Genomic DNA, 20,650 nt, shown 5'->3' with positions numbered 1-20,650 from the left:
AAGTTAAAATGAGGTTGTACCAGTTGGGGTGGGCCCTAAATTTAATGACTAATGACCTATAAGACAGCCATGTAAAGACACAGGGACCCAGAGACGCACAGGGAGAAGGCCATGTGAAAACAGAGGCTGAGGCTGGGGTGATGCCCTCAAGCCAAGGACACCAAGGGCTGCCAGAAAGCTCCAGAAGAAGGAGAGGGACATGAAGCAGGTGCTCCCCCAGGCCCTCCAGAAAGGACTGGCCTGGATGACACATTGCCTTTGGACTTCTGACTGTGAGGTGGCACCTTTCTGTTGCTGCAAGCCACCAAGTTTGTGGTGGTTTGTTGTGGCAGCCACAGGACACAGGCAGCCTGGCACCTGGATGCCACCCACAAACGCGTCGCCTGAACACAGCCTGCCCTTCCTCTGCATCCAGTCCCTTTCCACCTCCTCCCTGACACCTTGCTTCGTGTTTCCTGAGAGCTGTGTGCTCCTGCTGAGGTACTTCTCTCTGACACCTGTTTTCTAGCTCTCCATGTAGCCGTCTGGCCCCACCGCTGGAAGCCCCTTCAGGTCTGAGTTCCCTGGGGCTGGTTTGGTTTTCTCTATAGTCAAGCTTGAGGTGGGTGATCAGGACAGCCCCCAGCCAACCCAAGGACGGTGACTGCTCCATCAGGAAGCACCACCTATTCCATTAGCAAATATATATCGAGCACCCAGTGTGCACGAGGCATGCTTCTAGGTCCTGTAAACAGAGCCGTGAACACACTGGGGGCCTCACAGAGCACATGCTCCAGGGGGAAAGATGGTCTACACCTATCACATGGCACTGCCAAAAAGGACTCAAGAAGAGCAGTTCAAGGGCACAGATAGTCCTGTTGGGGGAGCATTCCTATTGGGAGGAAAAAAAACTCATTACACAGACCTCCCCATAGATGATGGCCCAATTGGGGTCAATCTGGGGACAGAAGACAGCATGAGTCAGCCACACTTCAGCCATCTGAAAAATTCTCTGTGCTCCCCTGTTGCAGACAGAGAAACTGAGGCAGGGGAGTGCTGCAGTTTTTTTCAGGGTATCTCAGCCAGGCAGGGGCTAGGACTGGGAGTCAAATTGGAAGCCCCTCCCGCTTCTGACTTCATCCCTCTGGTTTCCTGTCGAGCCCTCTGGAATGCATGTTTCCCTGCAGTGACGCATCGTCAGGGAAGGCAGGCGCTGGGGCCGTGCCCTGACTGAGTGTGAGGTAAGGGCTCTGTATTAGTCAGTTTTCACACTACTGATAAAGCCCAAGACTGGGTAATTTATATACAAAAAGAGGTTTAATGGACTCACAGGTGTACGTGGCTGGGGAGGTCTCACAATCATGGCAGAAGGCGAAAGGCATGTCTCACATGGCGGCAGACAAGAGAAGAGAATGAGAGCCAAGTGAAAGGGGAAACTCCTTATAAAACCATCAGATCTTGAGAGACTTATTCACTACCATGAGAACAGTATGGGGGAAACTGCATGTTTTCAGCTGTCTCTCACCGGGTAACTTCCACAACACGTAGGGACTATGGAAGCTACAATTCAAGATGAGATTTGGGTGGGGACACAGCCAAACCATAGCAGACTCCTTTCTGCTGTTCCCCTCCCTGGTCATGTGACTCACACGCCCTGCAGTGAATCCTAACAGCAGCATGAGAGCACAGCAGCCAGAATCCCCCCGGGTCGGACACCCTGTGATGGCAAGGTCAAGGGGTCACCCGACAGTCAGAGAGGAAAAGAGCAGGTGAGTGTCTCAGATGCGCACACACCCAGCCACCTGTTGGGAGTGGACGTGAGCAGGGTTGGGCGGGAGAGGTAGTGTGTGAAGGTGTCCCCAAGTATCCTCTGCCTGGAGCCAGGCAAGAAAGGTAAGAAGTCACGTGTCTTCCAAGAGGGGCACCAGATGGAGGCCTTTCCTGTTTGAAATTGACTGGGTTTTAGGCGGCTCTGGAGCTTCTTCTTTGCTCAGCTGATGGCAAAGCTCTTGGAAGCTTGATGGTGGGACAAAGCTTAGAAGCAGTTAGAAGTGCTAACCAGGCACGGGGGGTTCAGAGGTGGCGGGCACACTGGGAAGTGCCACGGAGAGGCTTTGAAACTGGGCAGGCTAGTCAGTGCATGGACTGATTCAGCCCAGCAAGTATTGATTAAGCACCTGCCATCTACCTGGCACTGTGGGTTTACAGTGTGGGAGCAGGGCAGAGGGAAGTGCCAGCACATCCCTGCAGAGGGATGAAGAGGTGGCAGTGGTGAGGTTAGATAGCTTGAGCCCAGTGCAGATGAAGATGGTGAGAGCAGAGTCTGTGCACCCTCAGCCCATAGCAGCGAGAATCCTGCTGGTTGTGTACAAAGAGGCCAATACACCCATAGGCCACAGGAACCTAACTCTAACTTATTAGAGTGGGAGCAGGCCCTTCTCCTACTCAGTTTCAAGGATGGTCCTTCCTGGAGCCAGAGGACTATCGGAAATGACCGTGTGGGTCCTTCCAGCCTGGGGAGTCTGTGATTCTAAAAACAGGCAAACAACCTCAATCTCCCTGGACCTCTGCCTTCCCACCCCCAGCCCCCTCTTCCTTAGACAAAGGGCTCTTGGAGGGATCTGAGGCTCATTTCATAGAAAGCTGAAAATAATATGAAGTAGAGTTTCTATTTTAGAGGGTAACACTTACATAAGGTGGGATCTTTCAAAATGTTCAATCTGATACCTATTTAGGGAAACATCAAACAGCCCCACAAACACAGCTCGGGGGAGGAGGACACTCTGTTCTCCTCTGCATCCCCAGCTGGCTGAAGTGGTCTGTGGAGCTGCAGGGCATCTTAGATGTGCCTCCTGGCATGAGCAGGTGCCATGGGCCGGCTTCCTCAGCCAGGCGAGCCTGTCATCCTGCTCACTGCCTGTCCCCTGCATGGGTCAGAATCAGGGTGCTTGCTGGAGACCCCAGAAGGGCTGGGCACCCCCAGAGATACTGCAGGTGCCCCATGGAGGAAGAAAGCCTCCAGGTCGTGTGAACCTGGGACCTCAATCCAGGTCTTTTGGCACTCAGACCTCAAGCACTTTTGTTTGTGCCACATGGTTCTTGAGAGTTAATAAATAAAGGGCAGGGGGAGCGGGAAGGAATGTCCTACAGGCTTACTTGGTTAAATCTTTACCTACTTCCATTACCAGGCTCAACTTTGAAATTTCAGAAGGAAAGGAAGAGATGAAAAGAAAAATGTCACATTTCAAATCCTTCCCACAGTGACTCATTTCAGAAGTGGGGTTTCGTCCTTTTTAAAAACAGAATCAATACCGTCTTTCATGAAAACAGCTTTTGTTTCCCCTTCAGCTGCAAGCCTGACCGATCCTTCTTGGCTCAGTGCAGAGCCAGAGGAGGAGGCCAATGAGCAGCTCTCATTGCGGGCCTGGCAGGAACAGCAGGGCAGGGCAGGGCGGGAGGGTGGGGAGTGCTGTTTGGAGGGAAAGAAGCTAGAGAGACCCTCTGCCTTCTTCAGGAGAGGCCTTCACTGTTAACACCCCCATTCCCACCAGCTTCTAGGCCCTCACCCCACCCAGTAAAGCCAAACATCAAGCAGGGGACTGTGGACGCCACTCATTTTCCTAGAGCATCCTGGTCAGTGGATTTTAGAATGGTCCCAGCACCCCAGAAACATTTGGGTCTCTCCTCCTCACCCCCATATGGGGGTCAATCAGTGGACAGCCTAGGCACCTGCTTATGGGGTACTTTATTTAAATGCCTTAATAATTGTTACTTTTTGTTCTTTTGTTTTTTGGATGGAGAGACTCAAACATCTGTGCTCTGCCTGCCACCCCTTTAACAGTTTAATACACTTATACTTAAAGTATGTGTACATTTGGAGCACTTACCTTGGACTTGGACAATTAAACACACTTAGGTTCATTTATTATGTATTTCTTTATTTTTATTTTTTTGAGACGAAGTCTCACTCTGTCACCCAGGCTGGAGTGCAGTGGTGTAATCTAGGCTCACTGCAACCTCCGCCTCCTAGGTTCAAGCGGTCCTCCTGCCTCAGTCTCTGGAGTAGCTGGGACTACAGGCATGCCCCATGACGCCCGGCTAATTTTTTTTTTTTTTTTTTTTTTGCATTTTTAGTAGAGGCGGGGTTTCACCATGTTGGCTAGGCTGGTCTCGAACTGCTGACCTCAGGCGATCCACCCACCTCGGCCTCCCAAAGTGTTGGGATTACAGGCATAAGCCACCGTGCCTGGCCTATTTATTTCCCTGATTACCTCTAATAATTTTACAGAAGTCAAGATACAAAGCTCCTAAGGGACACTCCATTCTAGGCCTCCATCCATGAGCATCCTCTACTACATTATTGAAGAGCTAAAGTTTGAGTTGAGTGTTTGAAGATGAAAAAAAGTTTTTTAGACAGACAAGGATGTGAGTGTTGTGGGGAAGGGAACAGCTTGTGCAAAGGTGCATTAGAACCAACAAGCATGGCCTACTCAGAATTCAGCAATTGATTCAAGCTTGCGGCGGGGACAGGGAGCACATGGAGTGGCAGGGTTCTGTTGGAGTGGCAAAGGGTGGATTGTGCTGGGGCTTGTAAGCTACACTGAGAAGACCAGGCTATCCTGGGAAGAATGGGAGTTTTTGAAATGATTTAAGAGTGAAATGAGCTTCTGAGATCAACATTTTACAAGGAATCTTAGGTCTTCTGCCTTGGAGCACCATTAGCAATGGTCACCTTTCTCCAAAGACTAAAATGTTTCTCAGATCATAAGGGGGACAATGAGTATCCAATGGCAAAGGATGCTGCTATGATTCGAGTAATGGTCTGTCCTTCAAAATTGATGTTGACACTTAATCCCTGATGCAACAGTATTAAGGTTTGCGGCCTCTAGGAGGTAATTAAATCATGAGGGCTGTGCCTTCATGAATGGCATTAACACTCTTGTAAAAGGACTTGAGGTTGAAGGGAGTCTCTTCCACCATCTTCCTTCCATGTGAGGACACAGCAACTAGGCACCATCTTGAAAACAGAGAGCTTCCTCACCTCTCTGTTGGTGCCTTGATCTTGGACTTCCCAGCCTCCACAACTATAAGAAATACATTTCTGTTCTTTACACATTACTCAGTCTAAGGTGTTTTGTTAAAGCAGTACAAACAGACTAAGACAGATGCTTTATCCTCACTGATCCCCATGGCAGGAGAACCCCTATCCTGGCCTGTGCCCATGGAAGAGCCTGGTGTGATGGGCCAATTAAGCAACTGCCACAGAGAGGGAGCCCTGCCTGAACCCCCTTTGTTGACTGCTGCAGCCAAGTATACCATCTCAGTAAAGAGGGGCTCAAGAATGGTCTCAGATGTGGGCAGGCCCAGGGAGAAGGAGCTGTCCCCATTCTTGAACCATTGTCAGGTTGGCCATTGAGTTGGGCTGAGTTTGGACTTGGCCAGGATGGAAAGTGAGGAAGAGGAGAATGGACAAAGAAAAGTGGCCCTGGATATTAGATGGTGGGGCCTGGGGGTTGACAATTCCTGTCTCCTGGGGTAGTGCAGTGCTGGCCACAAACAGGGCATCTGGTGAAAGTTTGCTGACTGACAGATAGGGCGGGCTCCCGCTCCCTCCACCTAAGCCCTGTGTCTCTGAGAACCCCCTGGAGGAGAGGACACAGCTCTGCACCTCCTGTGGCTGGAGGGCTTTGTACCTGGAAGTCACCTTGGCGGGAAGCCCTTCTGCCTCCCTCCTCATCCCGCTTCCTGCTATGATGCCCACTCATTCAGCTTTGCTTTTTTCCCATTTCCTGCTGCCAGGACTGTTCCATGTTTCACTAGAAGGGAAACATTATTGTCCTTTCCACTCCTTACCCCTTCCACCAATTTTCTTTTTAGGTAATAAATTTGTTCCTTAATGAGCTTCCTCAGGATCCAGCCAGGCCCCAGTCAAGGCCTGTCTCTGCCTTGGCACCTCAGGCACAGTCCTGGAGAAGCCAGGACCAGACCCCTCCCCAGGGATCAGCAGCAGCCTCCACCGGGACTCGGAATGTATTAGGCCATTATCCCACCAAAGATGGAAGCCCAAGCCCATGTCCTCTCTTCCCCAGGGTTCAGAACAAGCCCAGCAACACTGTAAGTGGCAACTGCACTAGCAACAATGCCCTCTGGTTAAAGCCATGCAGATAGCACAGGAAATCGGAATGGCAGGGGCTTTCAAGATCAAAGTCAGTTGGATCTTTTTTAGGGGAAGGGCGGATCGGGTTTCGAAAGGATTCAGAGATGGAGGAATTAATCCTGCCATTATTTTGCAGACACCAGTTCTTTCACGGTGGGCCAGTGGCACCGTATAATCCAAGATGAGGCTGCTGCCCTGAATGCAGAGAAAGCCTCGTTTCCTTGCGTTAAACCCCACATGGGATGCTGTCCCTCTCCCACAGGGATGGGGCAGGCTTGGTGGGATAGCACTTGGAAAGAGCGCATCTCATGCCCGCCACGTGGCAAATGGTCAGTGACCCCCTAACAGTGATGCTGTGACCAGTAGCTTCCTACCCAAGGGGAGGCCAGAGCCTGATGTCCCCTCTTGCCCGTGGAACAACTTGAGGCCAAGTTCTGATCCTGATATCACTGTTTGGGGACAAAAGTCAACTATTCACTCCACTGGAAGATGTGGTTCACCCCACAGTCTCTGGGATACATCAGACCAGCATAAGATGCCGTTGAGGAACAAGCCAACATAGCAAGGCTGCAACTACCATAGAGATAGCAAGGAGACAGGTCATATGGGAAGAGGATGGCCTTGGTGGGAGGTAGATCTGAGTTCCAACTCTGGCTCTGCCACTTAAAGCTGTGCCACCTTGTGCAAATCTCTTCACTTCTCTGAGTCAATTTGTCATCATTGTCATTGTCATCATTGTCATCAATACCATTCACTGAGTGTGCACTGTATGCCAAGCAGCCATCTCTCATTTGATTCTCATAGCAACTGTATGAATAGATATCATTACTCCTATTTTAAGCACAAAGAAAGGAGGTTCAGGGAGATTATTAAACTTGCCCAAGACCAACAAGTAAGTAGTTAAGACAGGTTTTCAGCCTGATTCTCACTGATTCCAAAGCCTATGTATGTGGTGGGTTGCACGGTGGTCCCCAAAAAGATATGTCCCTTTCCTAAGCCCCAGAACCTGTGAATACGATCTTATTTAGAAAAACGATCTTTAGGCCTGACACAGTGGCTCACACCTATAATCCCAGCACTTTGGGAGGCCGAGGTGAGCAGACTGCTTGAGCTCAGGAGTTCGAGACCAGCCTGGCCAACATGCAGAGACCCCATCTCTAAATAGCCTGGAGTGGTGGCATACACCTGTGGCCCCAGCTTCTCGAGAGGCTGAGGTGAGAGGATCCCTTGAGCTTGGGAGATGGAGGTTGCAGTGGGCCGAGATTGCACCACTGGACTCTAGCCTGGGCAACAGAGCGAGACCCTGTCTCAAATAAAAAAGAAAAAGAGTCTTTGCAGATGTAATTAAGTCATGGATCTTGAGATGATGTCATCTAGGAGTATCCAGATGGGCCCTAAATCTAAAGACAAGTGTCCTTAGACAGAAGAAAAAAAAGACACAGAGAAGAGACGGTTATGTGAAGACAGAGGTGAGATTAGAGGTCTGCAGTCATGAGCCAAAGACCTCCTGAAGCCACCAGATGCTGGAAGAGTCAAGGAAGGATTCTCCCCTGGAGCTCTGTGGGAGTAAGGTGCTCCCAGCACCTTGATTTTGGACTTCTGGCCTCCAGAGCTGTGAGAGAATAAATTGCTGTTGTTTTAAGCCACTCGGTTTGTGGTTATCTGTCACAGAAGCCACAGGCTACTAACACACCGTGCAATGTATTTAAGTGCATTTTATTGCTATCAAGTGGTCCCTGCACCCCCTGCCCTGCATCTCCACCAGCCTCAGTTCCACCTGCTTGCTGGAGCAAACAGCAGTGGAAAAGTTCATCAGTTCTCTTAGCTCCTTCCGGGCTCGTCTCTACCCATTTGACACCGGCCCTGGTTAGCATGTCCAAGTGGCCTTGAGCCACCTCCCTGAGGAAGTCACTCTGTGCTAGGATGGAGCAAGTCCTGCAGACTGCGGGTCGGGGAGGGCTTGCCGCAGCCTGGGCCACAGGCTCTCTCCTCCTGGAAGCTAGTCTGCCATGGCTTGTGCTGTGCAGGACTCAAGGTCACTTCTGGTTTAAGCCCCCATCTCATTGACAAAGGAACGAGCAGGGGACAGCCATCTGAGGGGAGGGCATGGGGAACAGCATAGGTGGGAGCCCCAGTTCTCCCAAGCTATTCAGGAATCGGATCGAGTCACTCCTTTCCTCAGAAACAGAGCAAGGCTCCTCACAGCCTCCCAAATCGAGCCCAAACTCAGCCTGGAACTCAGCACTCTTTATTATCTGGCCCTGGGCTGTTGCTGGATTCCTAGACACTGGGATTCCTGGATGCTGATCCAGCTCTCAAGAGCCCTGGCTCTGTGGCTGTGATGATTGCCCCTGAATATCTGTACCCCTACCCCCAAACCACTCAGGGGCCCCAGTGTGTGTGCCCCTGTTCTGTGAAACGTGAACAGTGTTGGCTGAGCCAACACACCCTACCCTACACCCCGCCCCTGTTCCCATCCTGCCCTGCACCTCCTCCTGCCTTAGTTCCACTCTGCCTGGGGAGAGGAAGGGACAGACCCTGCGCACTCCCCTCCTGTCCTATGAGCTTCTCAATGCCTGATCACCCCACCGCCTGCCTGATCACCCCTGCCTGATCAGGATGCCTGATCACCCCACCGCCACCCCCACCATAATGGCCTTGCCCAGCAGAGCACACAGTAATTGCATGATCAATATTTGTTCATATGAATTGAGTTGAACTGATTTAAAGGAGTTCCTCCCCAGACAGAATGATTCCTCTCCTTAAAGATGTAGGCTTTCGGCTGGGCATGGTGGCTCACGCCTGTAATCCCAGCACTTTGGGAGGCTGAGGCAGATGGATCACAAGGTCAGGAGTTTGAGACCCACCTGGCAAACATGGTGAAACCCTGTCTCTACTAAAAATACAAAAATTAGCTGGGCATGGTGGTGAGCGCCTGTAATCCCAGCTACTCAGGAGGCTGAGGCAGGAGAGTTGCTTGAACCTGGTAGATGGAGGTTGCAGTGAGCAGAGGTCATACCACTACACTCCAGCCTGAGCAACAGAGCAAGGCTGTGTCTCAAAACATAATTAATTAATTAATTAAAAAAAAGATGTAGTCTTCCATATTTTGTAGCTTTCCTGGTCCTTACTTATTCTTGCTCTCTGACGTCATCTAGTCACAGCTCACCAATTCCTGCTTTGCAGTGAGCAGGCTGGGAGCTGTACATTCCCAGGAGGCACCGTTCACACAGACCGTGACGTGACTGGCACCCCCTGAAGTGTGTCATGTAGCGTCCCCATCCCCAGGTGCCTTCAGCCTCTGGATGCTGGCCCACCTCAGGGAAATATAGATGCTGTTTTTCTTTCCTGGTGCTTGTTTTGCAAAGCAACTTGAGACACATGGCCAGGGCTTCCTTCTGGGGCTGCAGCATCTCCCTGCAGAAGCAGCTAACTCCTCCACAGCAGGGTCATCAGGGAAACACCCCATTCTCTGTTCCCCTCCATCACAGAACTAGATGGGTTCCTAGAGGCTCCCTAACTAGGTCATCCTCCAGCTGTCCACAGACCTTGCCTTCTGTCTTTGTAAGCGGGACACATGATGCATGGTCCTAATGCGCATGTTTGAGGGTGACAAGGAGCCTTGATGTATTAGTATACCGGGACAACACATATAAATCATGACTGTCCCTGGGAATCTGAGATTCCAACGCAGGACTGCCTGACACCAAAACCTATGCTATTAGGGTTGACAGAAGGGAAAGGAAGCCAGAGAGAGCAGGGAGAGCTCTCCAGGGAGGGGTCCCAGGGAAAGGACCTGGAGGAACAGTTCCATGTGAGGAGACTGCTGCTTTTGCCTTCTATGTCCCCCCGCCCAGCCTCCTCCCATCCAGGCCTAACTTCTGGTGAGCCAGACCCACTGGGGCCAGGAGAGTTGGTGCAAAGATCCTTCAGCGGAAGGTCAGGGGGCCTGGAGTGAGTCTTGGGTCCATGTAAGCGGAGCCAGCCACTTCCCCTACCTGGCCTTTGTCAACCCTTCTGCAAACTGGGCAGAATCCCCGCCCTCCGTGGGATGATGTGGGTGATGGGCTGCGGGCCCTGTGAGACACGGTAGCTCTTCTTGCTTGGAGTCTGGATGGGGGCTCTCCTTGAATATCTCCTGGAGGGACAAATAAGCTCTCAATCAAATACTTCCTGTTGGGCACATATTCCTGAGCACATCTCTCTGGGAAGAGGGGGTTAAAAAAGGGGGTCTATGACATTCTTTCCTCAAAGCATTCTGGATGCAATGGAATAATACAGGAGCTGGGATATAGCTAACACCAAGAATGACAGATGTTGAGAAGCTTGAATGGGGAAGAGGAAGCAGGCATGGAGATGGTTGTGGGGCCAGTCGCCATGCTGGTCCGCGAGGAGTCTCAGGGGGTTGTGGCTGAGGCAATGGCACTGGTGGTCCTAAGGAAGAATTTAGGTGGTCTGGGCTTCCATGCCATGGTTGCCCGAGCCCCAAGCTCTATGTGTACGTGATGTGAAGCCAGGAAATGCAGGCAGTGCAGCTCAGCCTCCTGGGCTGCCGGAGGAGCTCTGAGAAGCCTGGGGCCAGGGAACCAAGCAGACTGGCTCTGTCTTGGGATTTGGCTGCAGACACTGCAGGAATTGAATGCCTTGCGAGGCTGGGACTGCCTTCTTCAGCCCCGTTTCTGTGTGGGGTCCCACGTAGGCAGCTGTCACAGGCTCCCAGAGGGACATTCAAGTGGACCAAGGCAGGAGAAAGGCTGGGGAAGGCTGAGGTCAGCAACGCCCTCTTCGGTTTTTGATAATTTTAGCCACATAGGGAGGAGGCCAGTTGTTCTTTATCTGAGGCAATTGTCTTCAGTTTAAATGAGTCCCCGGAGAGGCTCACAGCTGGGACAGGAAAGCGGGCAGAGGCGGAAGTGGGGAGGGCTCAGGGCTTGACAACGGCCTGGCTCGGCAGGCTGACTCCTCCGCTAGGAAGCAGCAGCTCCAGATCTGAGTGCAGGGAGGACAACTGCATCCCCAGGAGGCCCGGGAGGTCACTGTCTGATCTGGAAGGGGCAAGAGATGGATCACAGGAGCGGAAGTATAGGAAACATGGCCAGAGTTAGCAGCGTGGGTGCAACTGGAATCGATTGTTAGCCCATCCACTTGGGGACTTTCCACAGGACAAAGCAAATGCTCCCCTCCAGCCTATGAGGTCAGGGACCTCAGGACGTGTAGAGCGTTCAGTGTCCCCGCTGCCCTTCTGGCCTCCCTGTGTGACTTGGACGGATCTGAGGTGCCTGCTCCTGGACACCGCTCTCCTGCAGGGTCAGATGTGGAGTGTCCCCTGCTGGCCTGAGGACTCAGCACTAGTGAAGGGCTCTCAGCAGCTTGCTCAACAGGCACTGTCCCCTGGGATGTTGGTTTGTTTAAATGAAGGTGTTCTGGCCTAGTGGGCGGTGGCTGCTTTGAGTAATCCTGCTCCACAATTGACATCTCATTTCAAATTCTTCAGCTCTGTCTGTTTTTCACCCGATCCATGCAACCAAAGGGCTCACATAAGCTGACACCCATCGCCTGCTCTCCTAAGGGGAAGCATGGGAGCCAGGGACAGGAAAGCCTCTGCAGGGCACAGCCAGGCACTGTGTCGCCCAGCAGATCTGGACACAAGGGCTGCGGGCCCAACCAGACACTCCACTGAGCATGCGGGCCGAGGAGGCCTCCGAGAGCTCAGTGAGAGGACACAGCTAGGAAGTGGCAGAACTGGAATCTGGATCCAGATCTGCCTGGCTCCAGAGTCTTTCTCTGGGAGCAATATTATGAAGCACTATTAGAGGGTGACCTTTGCCCCCAAACCCACTGTTCCTTAAGCCCACAGCCCAGACAGTCATGTTATTTGCTAAAAACAAAGCTTAGCAGTTTGATATGGATTCCATTTCATAAGAAGGCAGGAGGATGCAGTTGATAACACATGGTCTTTAGAGCCAGCGCAACTTAGCTCTGTCACTGCTTGCTGTGTGACCTTGGGCCAGCCACTTAACCTGAGGTTTGCTTTCATTTGTTAAAAAGTAATAATAATAGTTACCTCCTATAGTTATCTTGAAAACCACAAGAGACATGTTTATAAAATAATTAGAACAAGTCTCTGGCACATGGTAAGTTTTCCAAAATATGCGGGTCTTAATCTAATAATATCTTTTTCCTCTCTGTTATTGGGGATAAGTATAGCTTGATTGATACATACATGTGTATGTGTGTGTGTATATAGCTCCACACATTTAAACCATATCAGCATCTTGCGGTGACTCAACCCGTCTGTCTGCTAAAAGAGAACAAGCCCCTGGCCCATTTCATGTGGTTGCTTTGAAGGATGATCATAAATGTGTTCATAAAGACCTCTGCCAGATGTCAAATCCTCATTCATGAAGAGTAGGATTCCTTCAAGACTGCACATCCAGCTGGGGACAGAGAAAATAAGAGATCACAAAGGGGTGTTTTGAAAATTTGCAGAAAAAAAAAAGAACCAATAAATAGGGGACTCTAACTACATCCCTTTAACCTGACTTTTGGTCCTTATTAAAGTCCATACTTTGAAGGTTTGAATTCACTGGACTGGGGGCTCATCTGATCCTCCCCAGGAACTCTGAGACATTGAGGCAGAAGTTTCTAGCCCACAGCATCCCTGGGGAAAATGGTGAAGGTGCTTTGGAATCAACGCTCAGACCCCTGGGGTTTACAGCCGGGAGCCTGCCCCCAGGCCTGGCCAGGTGGTGGCTTAGCGGATGGGTGGGGAGCCACCCTCGGTAAGCAGAGTGCCAGGATGTGTGGCTTTCCCCAGGATTGAAGCTAAAGGCCTGCGAGGGTGGCTCTGCACACCCTGCCCCCTGCCTCTCCTTGGCTCAACTCCAGAGGCTTCTGGAATCAGCTCTTGTGGCCTGGGAAACAGAGCCTGGGCTATTTTGTCTTCTGATTTTTTTTTTTCACTTCATATTATTTTGTATATTCATTTCCCTGTGTCACTGATAAAATTATAATAGTTAACATGCTCAGTGCTTATCATGTCGTGGGCAGGGGTCCAGGCACTTCACAAGAATTAACTCATTGAAGCCTAACAATGGCTCTACAGGCACCTAATCATCCCATTTTCTAGCTAAGGAAAGTGAGATATGGGGAAGATCATGCAGCTTCTGCAAGGCCGCTCAGCTAGACGGTGGCAGGACTGGGGTCCTAGCCCACACTGAGGCTCCAGGGCCTGTGCCTGTACATGAGGTGGCCATGCAAGACGCTTACCACATGTCAGACATAGTTCAGAGGAGTGAATGGATTTAATCTGCCAAACGACCATGAGCATAGGAACCATTATTATCATCTGCTTGTCTCCATGGGGAAACTGAGGCACTAGGGGGTTTAATATTTGCCCATAGTTCCACTGCCAAGTGTTAGCCAGAACCTGCATGTTTAACCATCACGCTGTGCTTCCTGGTGGGGGGCTGCCTTTTCCCTGTTGCACCCTGTCTCTGGTTACCTAGGATTCTATTGCATCAATGTCATGATTGGCTCAACCGCCTTCTGCTGTGGGGCCTCTGAGCTGCCCACGCTGCCCACGGGAGATCTTCACATCCTGCCCTCAATAGGCTTTCTAGAATGGGTCCTAGAGAGTTTTCTGGGTGGCCGTAAGCTCTTCCCTCTCCCTTCTCCCAGGTCCCGGGCACAGAAGGTAACATAAGGGGCTACCAGATATTACGCCCAAGAGGTGTCACAACACAGCCAAATGCCAACCTATTATTGAAGAGCAGTCTATCCCTGTCCAGCCTCTCAAGTGCCCTGGAGAGAAGGAGAACTTCAGGAAGGCCAAGACACACAACACCCCTCCCCCCACCACATACACCCGTCTTCAGCTATACTGGGATGGTCAAGGCAATGGTCTGAGAATTGTCTTGTTTCCTGCCACCATCCTGTGAACCAAGAGCAGTAAACTTCTGAAGTCTCCATGCCAACCCCTGCAGCCCTCCAAATGGGCACCCAACTAGGTCTAGGACTCAGATTGCGACCCTGGTCTTGCCTAGGGACACCATGGGCTGGGCAGGTGGAGCTGAGACTCTTCGAAGGTCACATTGCTATCTTAATCCTTTTGGCCTGAAGCCTCTGAAGGACTCTGTCACCCTGGGCAATCTTTTGAGGTCAAGGTGAGATGGGGGTATCTTGGGTTCTGCTCTGATTCTGCTAGCACACCTTTGGATCCTATCTCCCCCACTGCAAAATAAGGAGACTGTTAAAATACACCTAGATTCGACAGTATACTCCACTATTTCCCAAAGTGTATTCCATGGAACAATGAATTGCTTGAACCAGGGGTTCCATAGTCAACTAAGTTTGAGAAACATTGCATAGCCTGGTCCACTCATAGAGATCCACAATGCATACACTCTGAGTTGTTCCACTCTAAAGGTACCTAGTTAGCCTGACTTAACCCAGTAGCTCCCATGTTTACTTAACCATGGAACACCTCTTTAAAAAGTAACATCTAATAAGCCTTAGGCAGGAAGTATGTGCAGAAATGCTGGCCTCTTCTGTCCCATGTCCTCTTCACTGAAGCCAGGCCCAGAACCAAGCCACCATGTCCCCCCAGGGGGCACCTCTGCTTCCTGCCAGCCCCCTACCTCTCATACTGTGTGGTTCATTCAAACTGACGGCAATTTCTTCAGTAAATCCCATTCCCTTTGGTATCTCTGCCAGGCCCTGTGCTGTTCCTCTGTGGGCAGAGAGGTGAAGGAGATAGCCTTACCCTCTAGTAATGCAAGGCCTGAGGCATCCACAGACTGGCATAAGAGCCAGAAGGGAGAGCAAGGAGGGAGACTTACACATTTCCATCCAGACATCAGGGAAGGCTTCCTGGAGGAGGTGGCCTGGGATTTGGGCCTTGATGACCTGGTGGAATTGGCTGGGGGCAATGGCTAGACATGGGGTGTCTTGGTCTGGCAGTTTCAGAGTGGTGTGGGGGAAGGGTGGAGAGGGTCCCATGTCTTCTCTGTGATCTTGAGCACCCTGACTCCAAGCCTGAACCTACAAACTCCACTCAGCAAAGCAAAAGCCTTCCAATTAAATGGGCTCAGTCTCCTTAGAAGGGAACAGCCATCTTTTGCATCTTGATCCACCCCAAGTAATTTACTGAAGTGTTCCTTGCAAAATATGCAGTTTCGTCCTTAAGAAGAGGTCTGTTGGATATACTTTTTTCTCTCTCTCTCTTTACATTCTGGTGATATTTTAGTGCTTCTTAGGAAATGGAGCCCACCCTACTCCTGAATTTAGCTGTAACATGAGAAAAAGAAATTGATGTCTCAGGTGTATGGACTTTTGTTCATACATTCTTTTTTTTTTTTTTTTAACTTTTCACTTCTTTTATTTGTTAAAATAGTCACATCCATATACATGAAAAGATTTGACCATAATGCATTCATTCATTGTGGCTCTTGCCATCTCGTGGCATCCAGGATCCTGGCTGAAAGGTTTTACCAGTGCTGCTGGGAGCCACTGAGGGTTCTTCCTTTCTGAAGTATGGAGCAGAGGCATGGCCTTTAATTTGAGTTTGAACTGGTGGAGGCAGGAGTTCCTCACTGGTCTCTTTACTAAGGAGTTTTTCTTTTTCATAAAAATCTTGGCTTTTTATTTTGATTTCTTCTCTGTGTTTTTCATTCTTTAGTATTTCCTCCATAGTAGGTGGAGTCTTTCTTGTTCGTCTAATCCAAGCTTCCCATTCTGTTGGAATATCCCCTGCTTCATAGTCTACTTCTTTTTTATTTGCTCCTTCTACAATTCTTTTCTCTCGAGTAGTTTATCCTTTCCAGTTCTTGTACTGCGGGATGTAGTAGTATTTGTTCCCGCATTGGCCCGTGCCCACGTGCTCCTTCACTTCCCTTGACAGCGATCTCCACAAGGCGCGGAACAAATCCTGAGACCAACCCATGCCGTCCACCCAGTTTCCAGCGCTGCCAGCAGTGGGACCCGCAGTAGGGGTAATGCTCCAGCCGCCGACCCAGCCCACCGAGGCGGAGAAGTCAGGCCGGCCTCCATCCTCCATACATTCTTTTATTTTTTCAGTCAACACTCTGTCACCCAGGCTGGAGTGCAGTAGCACGATCTTGGCTCACTGCAGCCTCCACCTTCCAGGCCCAAGCAATCCTCCTGCCTCAGCCTTCCAAGGAACTGGGACCATAGGTGCATGCCAGCCCGTCTGGCTAATTTTTGTATTTTTGTAAAAACAGGGTTTCCCCATGTTGCCCAGGCTGGTCTCAAACTCCTGAGCTCAAGTGATCTGCCCATCTTGGCCTCCCGAAGTGCTGGGTTTACAGGTGTGAGCCACCACACCCCACCTCAATCAACATTTACTGAGCACCTACTTTGTTCCTGGTGCTGTGCTAGGGACTACAGTGGCATCAAATATGTCCTTTTCCTTAGAGAAGCCCAAACTTGTGGGCCTCAGTAAGTCATGGCTCTTGCAGTACATCAGTGAAGCTTCCAGGTGTCATGAATGGACTACTTGTGAGAAGCTGCTGTATCACTGTGTGAAACCGTACATTTATGAGGTCCTGTGGCTGCAACGTGACAGAGTACCCTCGGAGCTCCTAGGAGAGGTCTCTAGAGCAGTCCAGGCGCAGGGACAGCTCTTGGGAAGGAGATGGGTTAGGAGATAGGGGGTGAAAGGGCAGCCTAGCAGGGGAGCAGACTGCACAAAGACAATGGCATTTGCAACTGAGCTGGGATTGAGGCTAGAAGCTGCACAGGGCCCAGCTCATGAAGTGCCTCTCCAGCCAGACCTTTCCATCTGAACATTATCTTTTTCCTTTGCCGGAAACACAGTCTCACTCTGTCGCCCAGGCTGGAGTGCAGCGGCGTGATGTCGGCTCACTGCAACCTCCACCTCCTGGGTTCAAGCGATTCTCATGCCTCCACCTCCCGAGTAGCTGGGAACTACAGGCATGTGTCACCACACCTGGCTAATTTTTGTATTTTTAGTAGAGACGGGGTTTCACTGTGTTGGCCAGGCTGGTCTTGATCTCCTGACCTCAAGTAATCTGCCTGTCTCAGCCTCCCAAAGTGATGGGATTATAGGTGTGAGCCACCACGCCCAGTCCTGAATGGGATCCTGAGGGCGTTTCACAGAGAGAGGGCTTGATGAAGTGTATGTTTTTAGGACACTCCCTCTGATTGTGGGCAGAGCGTAGGCGCCAGCAAGGCAGTTATTGCCAGGATGACCAGACTTTCTTGCCTGGAGCTGTCTCGAGATTGTTAGGACCCTGGGTTCTGGGGAGACCTTTGGGATGGGCCAGGGGCCTTCCCACTCCCTACAGGCACTGTGCTCTACCCAGCAAAAACCTGCCAGGCAACGAGGACAGGGAGGACACAATTCCTGGGACATGGCGCCAACAATAGGTGCGGGCGCTGTCAGGGCATCTGCAGGAGGCTCCGGGACACTCCCTTCACGGTATCTGGGCAATTAATTATTTCTTATCTTGCTGGGTAAGGGGCTCACGTGGAAATCACTCCCATCCTTCTGTTCAAATGTTATGTTGCTATTTATTCTGAACAGGAAAGGAGCACAAAATAGCACTGCTTTTAGAATGTGCCAAGTGGAGGGTTTTTTTGCTATCATTTCTGAGTTGTGAGAACAGGGAGGGTGGGGTGGTGTGGCCCTTTCTCTGGGGCTGTTGAGGTGGGGCAGGCACCCCCAGGGGTGTGCTCTGCGGAGGTACAACCTGATGAGTGGCTTCCTGCACCAACCTGGGGGATCTGGGAGCCCAAAAGAGCCAGAGCCCCAGAACCTGCCTGCCCTTGGCATCGACCCTGGACAGTTCTTTCTTTGCAGGGAACAAGGCCTCCCTCTCCCATCTCCAGAACAGGAGGGGAACCCTGGGAAGGCAGCGTCGCTAACCCTTGTGGAGAGAGGTGAGAGCGAGCCTTTGGGGACAGAATCTGAAGTAGGTCAGGCCTTCAGAGTCTTGGAGGGGCTGGAACAGGAGAAGGGCAGAGGGGCACAGCCATGCTTGGCTGGTTGCCTGGTGTCCAGCAGAGAATCCTGGGCTGGGAGCAGAGGACCCAGGCTTTCGCCCAAGCTCTGCCTGCTTGTGTGAGGCTGAGCTAACTAATCTGTCTTCCTGGCTTCACTTTCTTCATCTGTAAAATGGATCTTCCTCCTTCAACAAACATCCCAGGAAAAAGTATAACACGGTTCCTCTAACTTCCACACATAAGAAAACATTCTCAAAGAGCAACCGTGCTGGGCATCTAGGGGAGATACCAGGAGGGTGGCATACGTGTTGGGAGGTCCTTGTGTCGCAGGCTTGCTGCAATTCACATCTTCCCAGAAACTGCAAGGAAACAGCCACCTTCTGGCCTTGACAGTTTCAGAATTTCAGAGGAGGGTCCCTGGATCCTTGGCAGCTGGGAGGAATTGACAGGCCCTGCGGTATGGGAGGTGGAGGCACGCCCAGGACGTCTGGCAGGGGGGTGGAAATCTGTCTGCCACACGGCTGAGGGTCCCCACCACCTCTATCTCTCTGAGCTTCAATTCCTTGATTTTTAAAGGTAAGGATAATAATGCTGGCCTCATGTGCCAGGGCAGGGGAGAAAAACTGAGAAGACAGAGGGGCCACGTTTACGCTGTTCATTGTTCTATCCCTGGCGCCCAGTAGGCCTCCGTAAATGTTTGCTGAATGAATGCAAGTGAAGTGCATAGTTCAGGGACTGCTGTAGAATCAACGGCTGCTGCCAACAGTCCCCACACCCCTGCCCCCAGCTCCACGTCCACTGCCCTCAGTGGCAGCTACTGGCTCCGACATTTTGCACTCTCAGGGGGTCCTCACCTCACCCCAGCCCTGTATCCCGTCCAATTCAGCTTCACGGGTGGTGGGGAGCTGTCCATGCCTCTCACCACGCCTTGCTCTCTGCGGCTGCCAGAAGCCTCCATTGTTTGCCCCACCAGATGCCTAGGCGTGCTGTGAAAGCTGTCTCCCAAAAGGAAGCAGGGGTCTCTGGACTTCAGCCGGGGTCACCCACCGCTGCCTTGCCCTGCCCTAGGGTGGGGCCACGTCAACGCCACTGGCTCTCTGCAGCACCAGCCCGACCCAGCCTTGTCCACTCCTCCCTGTCCTGCTGGGATGTGGGCTGCAACTGCCTCTTCTGGCTTGGGACAGGAGTTTCCCTCATGCATCTGTTTCTCCCACCCTCCCTCCACACCACGCCCTCTCCCCTAAAGCGAAATTGCTTACTTAGGAATGTGTAGGACCCATCCCTGGCCTCTGGCTGGCCACTCTGCTCTGATTCCTACTATCTGCCCCAAGTTGGCTGCTTGAGGAGTGGTTCTTTTTTTTTTTTTTTTTTTTTTTTTTGAGACAGAGTCTCTTTCTGTCGCCCAGGCTGGAGTGCAGTGGCGCCATCTCGGCTCACTGCAACCTCCGCCTCCTGAGTTCAAGCAATTCTTCTGCCTTAGCCTCTCGAGTAGCAAGGACTACAGGCGCAAGCCGCCATGCCTGGCTAATTTTTTTTGTATTTTAGTAGAGACTGGGTTTCACCGTGTTGCCCAAGCTGTTCGCGAACTCCTGAACTCAGGCAGTCTGCCTGCGTCAGCCTCCCAAAGTGCTAGGATTACAGGTGTGAGCCACCGCGCCCAGCCGAGGAGTGGTTCTTAACCCTTGCTACTAGCAGCCCTCTGGGGCTGAAAGAGCTCCCTTCTGGGAGCCTGTGGGCCTCCCCACTTGAGCAGGGCCCCAAACACTCACCCAGGGACTTCTCCTCCTGCTACCATTTCTACCAATTGTTTGCAGCCTGCTCTTGTGTCCAGGGTGCTAGAGGGCACCTTTCTTGCCCACAACTGCCTAGCCCAACCTCCCACTGCATACATCCACTCTCCCACGCCCCTAGGAAACCATTATTCACCTTCAGGACACAGCCCATGTGTTCATTTGTAGCATTTGTTCAACAAGAGCTTGTCAAATGGCTCCTACGGATAAGGTAAGGCGAGGCTGGATGGTGGGTCATTGGAAGCAGGTCGGCCCCAGTCCAGGGCTCTTACCCTTGGCTGTAGTGCCTGGATAGGTTGGGAGTCCACCTGGGAGCTTGAGTGCCCTTGCCAATGGTGAGGCCTGTCCTGGCCGTGGCTCCACCTGAGCCCCCAGGGTGCCAGAGCAACAACATGAGGCCCGAGGGGCCGGCAAACACAGCTGGAGGAGGTTGGGAATACAGCATTAATGAGCACCTGATGTGTAACAGGGGGTAAAACCAGCCGTCTCTGCCCTCGTGTTGCTCACTACTGGGTGAGGAGACGGAGGCAGCTGGAGCTGTGCCAGTTGCTGATTCTGACGCTTTGCACACTCACGGGGATCCATGCCTTGCCCCAGCCCTGAGGCCCTTTCCTTTGGAGCTTCAAAGTGAGCCCCAGGGGGATGGAGGAGGGAGCTCTGACTCCAGGGTGGGGACCAGGAAGCTCTCACAGAGGAGCTGGACTTGAACATTGCATTGGCTTTTGATAGTCAAAGATGA

At 51.6% G+C, this 20,650-nt stretch overlaps 1 pseudogene; it reads right to left on the bottom strand.

Moving 5' to 3' along the window:
• Positions 1 to 15,483: 15,483 nt before the first annotated feature.
• Positions 15,484 to 16,208, bottom strand: LOC739722 (NADH dehydrogenase [ubiquinone] 1 alpha subcomplex assembly factor 2-like; annotated as a pseudogene).
• Positions 16,209 to 20,650: the final 4,442 nt, after the last annotated feature.

This window comes from Pan troglodytes, chromosome 12 (genome assembly GCF_028858775.2).
Source record: "Pan troglodytes isolate AG18354 chromosome 12, NHGRI_mPanTro3-v2.0_pri, whole genome shotgun sequence".
In the NCBI taxonomy this organism is placed as follows: domain Eukaryota; kingdom Metazoa; phylum Chordata; class Mammalia; order Primates; family Hominidae; genus Pan; species Pan troglodytes.
This window is presented reverse-complemented; position numbering and strand designations above follow the sequence as displayed.